This window comes from Emydura macquarii, unplaced genomic scaffold, assembly GCF_026122565.2.
Source record: "Emydura macquarii macquarii isolate MOO-44397 ecotype Brisbane River unplaced genomic scaffold, CSIRO-AGI_Emac_v2 contig_2406, whole genome shotgun sequence".
Taxonomy (NCBI): Eukaryota; Metazoa; Chordata; order Testudines; family Chelidae; genus Emydura; species Emydura macquarii.
The window spans coordinates 3103120-3109528 of record NW_027132543.1 but is presented as its reverse complement, the minus strand read 5'-3'; positions in this window follow the sequence as shown (position 1 = coordinate 3109528).

The window sequence follows — 6409 nt, the reverse complement described above, 5'->3', positions numbered from 1 at the left end:
AAGAGAAGGGCTGGGCCATAGCCTTGATTCCTTTACTCCCATTGGGCTAGCTGATAGCACTAGAAACTGTTAAAAATAACCAAACAGGTTGTCCCTGGGGCGGATTGGGGAGCAGAACCCTTTATTGCCTGCTTGTTCCATCTTGACACCGCAAGTGAGCAACGAGGGGGTTACTTTACAATTCTTTTATCCATAACAGTATGTAAATGTATACATTTTCAGCAACTCCCCATAGACCCTTATTTGGTTACATTGACACCTATAAAATGAATGTTAAAAACTACATGATGAATACAATTATACCCGCCCATTTGTTGTTTACAGGATTACCATACAGAGGGCAGGCACATCACATTAAAACCTATTAATTTTACACTAACATTCTTTGAAGTAAAGGCATGCCAGGCAGGGAAGGAAGATAATGCTTTCTTCCCACCAAAGGCTTGGCGCAGATGGCCAGGAAGGGAGGAAAAGAAGAGACATAACAAACTCTAACTAGAATTCACACCAATTAACAGAAACAAAGTTTGCCTGTGTCTTGACCCCATTCCCTATAACTTAGGCCTGACCATTTGTCCAGCTCTTAACTCTTTACTCTCCTACAGAAACAAGCAATCATATATAAGTGCTAGGACTATGACTGCTCTCAGTCCCGTCATAGCATCTTGAAAAGGAGAGGTTTCTTTGAACTTCCCTGTTTAGGGGCTGGACAAAGCATTTAGACAACAACAAGAACAAATATGTGGTATTCAGAAATACAACACTATTCCTTGGTCCCAAATTCACAATGACAGAAACATAGGAAAGAATCTCAAAGATTTTAATAAATACTGAGCAATTTCTTCAGGTCAATGTGTTGATTGTTGATATTAAAATATAAATTTGAAAGAAAATAGCTAAAATACACCATGCAGTTTAAATTAGAAAAAGATATTCTCTTTTTCTTCCTTTTTTATTAACCATTAATCCAATTATTATGGAAGAAAAATGATTTGTGACTACTCAACACACAAATATTGCATTACTGAATAATAGTAAGGTATTATTTAACAAAAATTACAAGAACACCTAAGTGAACATATACAGATTGTATCAGACATTTGGGAGATATTTTGCAGAATAGTTATCATGATGCATTTGTAGATGGATGCATGCATTACAGTGAGGAGGGAAGTTCTATAAGTCTTTGGTTCCAAATGATTGAATCTGGAATCCATGTCCTAAGTACTCTAAAACTATGAGATAAGGGTCCAATCCTGTGCAAATATCTAAAGGAAGAGGTAATATTAACTACATTGTTCTGTAGGGAGCTTGGCTTTATCACTCATGGAATATGCAGGAGAGGAAAACCCGGACATCTAAACTCATGGATCATGAGATATCAATTTGAGGATCTGTTGAAGATATTAGTTAAGAGGATCTGGAGAACATCAACAGAGGGACTTAGATATTGCACAACCTACCTTTTAGGCAGCCTCCACCCAGTGGAATTCCTGAGTCTAGGCACCAGGCTTGCCATACAGTTCATGGGAAAAGTTAGTCACCTCAGAATGGGCTTGTCAGAAACCAGCTAAGTGGGAAACCACTTAATCCAGACAGTAGGAAATGCTAAGGACAGGGGTGAGACTTATGCCCTTCCCCTCAAAGAATGTTAAGTGCCTAATTCTCAGCTATGAACTGTCTCCTGGAGTTAAGCACCTAAGCCAGATCAGTCATTTCTTGGGAAAGGGTGGAAAGGAGAGAGAGAGACATCCACCGCATTATATTCAGTAGCCCAAGAGTTAGAGCACTAACTTGGGGTGAGGGACATTCAGATTTGAATCCCTGTAATATGGAGCAGGGACTCAAATCCACACCTCCCAGGAGAATGACCTAACTATCAGGATAGTGGCTATAGTGGGGAGGGTTTATCTCAATCGTTCCTGCTGAAGCTGTTCCACTTTGTTTAAATAAATACTCACGGGACCGGAGACCTACTGATTCTGTAGCCTAGTAGCTAGAGCATCTCCCTGGAATGCAGTAGCATAAGGTTTAAATCCCTGCTCTACATCAGGAATTCAAATCTTGGTTTCTTACATCTCAGGAAAGGGCCCTAGCCACCGAACCATTGGGTATACTGGAGGGGACACACAAATAGGATGACTACTTCTACATCCCCAGAATACAGGGCTTACTGGTACTTCTGGGACTGGTTGACTCCACCCCTGTTGGTGTGACCTTTCATGCACAGTGTATGTAAGTTCATGCTGCAGTAAGAATACCATTTCAAAGAGTGCAATGCCCTGCCCCCACCAGTGTGAACTCACATACACTGTGTATATCAGGAAGTGGGGTCAGAGCAATATATGCTTCAAAATGGCATCTGCCATCCATGATACTGGACAAAAACACTTCCAGTTTTGTCTCGGTACAAGACACGGGATAAACTTTAGAAAACGAAGGCTGTCCATCTTAAAACTGGACAATTGACCTTCCTACACACAGTCACCCAACTTCCTAATCTGGCAGTGCCCTGCAATCTTTTGTGCTGGTTAGGTGTGCTCAGAGCACACCTTCCAGATCAGGTTCTCCAAGCAAGATAAGCAGGGCGATGCCTATTTTTAGAATCTCATTGGGGTGTAAGTGTGGGCTAGAATCTCAGTGGTACTTGCTTGCTGGATGTAGGTGCTTAGCTACCACTCTAAGTGCCCAAGTCCCCTTGACTGTAGCTCTGTATGACTCTGCACCAGTCCTTTGTCCTTCATGCTACTCCCTTGTAATCACTCTGCCAGAGACTCCCTTTTTTCCCCTCTGTCATGGAACCCATTTCCCTAAAGGAAGGTCCCACAGTTTGCAGGTGTCCTGTGAAAAACTTAATAATATTGATTTTTTTCCCTTTGGTTTCCAGGGAGCAGGATGGATGTAGTGTGTTCCTGCCTTCCCCTCTTTCCTTTCCACCCTGCTGCTGTGTGCAGATCCCCATAAATGTAGATGGTTCTCCTTGGGATCCATGCAGGCAACCTATCTGCTTCCCTTTTCAGACAGGAAGGCTTGGGCCCCAGCTCATTCACTTCTCATTTCCACAGGATGTTTTCACATTCTTCTTCTTAGCTATGCACAATGTGCCTCAGATGGCACATGATCAGGATTCATCACTGAATTTGGTCCACTGGTTGGATCATTAGCTTCCCTGGCTTGGGCCAGGTACTGATGGTGAGTGAGACATGGACGCTGATCCATGCTCCCTGTAATGACCTGACTCTACATTTTACCACTTCTCTAAGGCAACATATAACATCTTTGCTAGGAATGGAACAATCCCACAGAATTAGTGGTTTTCTGAAATCGCACAAATTATATTTTATTTTGCATTTAAGAGTTCAGAAAACTAATTAGATGTTATTTTTTATTTCCTTTGGACTCTCTCTTTTTCCTTCTCTATCAGTTTTTATATAGCTTAAATGTGTTTGGGTTGGTTGGTTGGTTGACTGGTTTGTTTGTTTTTCTTCCTAAGGGTGAGACAATTAAAATAAAAGGTGTTACAGGTCTGGCTGAGGCCCCCTACTAGATGGTTACTAGTCAGCTGTAATTGGAGCTAACCTTTGGAGCCCATGTGCTTCCAAGTCAACTTAATTGAAGTAGTGTCCAGGTATTGTTTCTTGTTCTGGATCTGTAAGATACTCTTCCAGGTACAGGCCACTTGTCTGGTCCCATTACTTTTAATGTGGAATGTCATGTCCAACTGCTCTAGGCCCTTTGCTGAGACTTCCCAAGACTCCCCAGTTGCTTATGTACACTCCCCCAGAGGTCCACCTAGCAGCAGGTGTTCTGGGTTACAGTTTAACTCCTTGGGAACACCATGGCAGGTAAAGCAAGGGACAAAGGAGTTGCCCAGGAGTTTCTAAAACCATGGTGACTTTTACCATTAAAGTAAAGGGAGGTGGTGGAATCTCCATCTTTAGAGGTTTTTAAGCTGAGCTTGACAAAACCCTGGCTGGGATGATATAGCTGAGGTTAGTCCTGCTTTGAGCAGGGGGTTGGACTAGATGACCTCCTGAGGTCCCTTCCAACTCTAATATTCTTTACGAGAGTTACAGATCTTTAGAAAAAGCAACAAAGCCTAAATACTCTTTACCCTGAGACTATGTGATCCCTTCTTGTGAATCCTAGGACAATCAGTGTGGTGGGTGGGGGGAGCAGATGTTTGGCCCTCTTGCCTCCTGTAATCCTTTTATTGTCTTGCCAATGACAGTCTACAGCAAATCCTGTCCTTAAATAAGATTTCTGCCCTCATCTGCTACATGACCAACTCAGCAGCTGCAAAACTCCAATCAGGTGGCTAGTTGGGAAGTTTCCGTCCCCCGGAGTCCAAACTGAGAAAACTAGTTTCCTTCAGCCTGGCTACCCTGTAGCAAAATCACTGTTCTAGGGGTAGATCTCTTTGACTAAATGACAATTGCAGTTCCTGACTCTTGGACTGGGCCTTCAGGAAAGGGTCAGGTATTATAATAAACTGTCCTTAGTCTGTCTTTGACATCTTTAGGCTGCTACAGTTACATGCTGAAAATGTAAGTCATGTTCTTCAAAGTGTTGTTTACAATATCAATTCAATGTCGGTTTGATACAGATCTGTATCATCAGAAAAACCGTTTGGTTGGTTGTTTGTTTAAAATAGTGAAGTATATTAGCAGAGTTAGCATCACTGTCTTCAAGATAACAGGTGGGCACTGAATCAATGTTTACATTCAAATTTCACTCTCTTCCATCTCTCTTTAATTTTTGACATTCTCTGGCTTTCCGACCTTTTTGTTGTTTCTGTGTTCTTAGCTTAAATGTGGTCACTGAGTGTCTGTTACTCATTTTACAGAATAGAAATTCTTATTAATATCTCATAAATTAATTTCCATAAGTAGTCATTTCTTTTAAATCCCTTTGTTTAATAATTTGTGTGTAGTGATTATAATAATTAAATCTTATTGCATTTTAAACTTTTATATAAAATATTGAGATTTACTGCATAGCATAAAAAAAGCTTAGTAAAAAATACCAACGGCTTCAAGATTCATGAAAATGTCCTTATTCAGTAAAGCACTTGCTTACCTTTAAGTATGTACTGAATAGGTAGGGAGTTAAGCACATATTTAATGGTTTTCCAAGTTAAAGTTAAATTGCACTGCTGAGCAAGTTGTGAAATACTTTCATTATTATCTCCCCCCTCCCCCCCAATCCTTCAAGTGGCAGTGTACTGACACTGGGAGAGAAATCCTCACTCCATTAAAATCAGTGTCAAAACTCCCATTACAACAACATTATCTTGGCTATACTGCACAGCACATCTTCTCTTTTCCTTTAATAAGAGAATCAGGAACATATCAAGGTACTAATTTAACAGGAAAGGCAGGAATAGAAAATTATATTTGTGTAATGTGACTGAAATAGCATTACCATAGGAACCTTGACTTTTAAACTTCCTGTGTTCTACATGCTTAATTTCTCAGTCTTAACATTGCAAAAAATATAAAATTTTAATTTTATTATCTTGAGGAGGGGGGATTAAAAGAAAAACAGAAATTCACTGACTAGGCACCATTTATCTGTTTCCATAGCACCTCAGAATAAAAGTTTTAAGAGTGGTGTTTTCAGGGACTCATCCCTTCAGGATGGATATGTATAAAGTGGGCAGAGGCAAGGTCTGCCATCCATGTAAATCTTGGGGATGTGTGGGGAAGGGAAGAGACAGAACTGAAGGTGCTGTTCTGTTAGTAGGAAGGGATGTCACAGAGGGAACTCTAGAGCTTCATCAGTTCCTGCATGGATTCAAAACAAAAGCCATGAGGTTTACAAGGAATAATACTGTTGAAGAGTGGCTTTTCTTCTGTTTCAACCCCTCACATCCCCAAAACTCCATGGAGTTAATTTCTTGGAACTCCAGCTAAGAAGCTTTTAAATGAACCCAGGGGAATGTTAGGACACAGAGAAAAAATATAGAATTATGGTCAGAGAGAGAAATGTACACAGGCATTTGAGTGAGGTATGGGAGCAGAAAGACATATCCGCAAACTTTTGATGGTGAGAAGATAGACAGGGTGAGAGGTAGGTAGGATAAAAAGGGGAGTATAGATTATAAGGTAGGAGAAAGATCCAGCAGAAGAAAAGTGGAGAAAGTAAAAACAAACAAAACCCTCAGAGAAATCTGATTAAAAAAATCACTGAACATTGAGAGGCGAGCCAAGGGTCGGAGCTGGAGACCAGGGGCAAGCATCAGGAACAAGGCAGAAAAACAGGAATCAGGAGCAAGAAAGGCAAACTGGTTCTAGGAGTCAGGCAAGCAAACAGGCTCCAATGTATTAGCCAGGTAGAGCCCAATTGTGCAGACAACTTCCCTTCTTTTTCTTTTTCTCTCTTCTCTGAATAGCCCATACCCGTCACC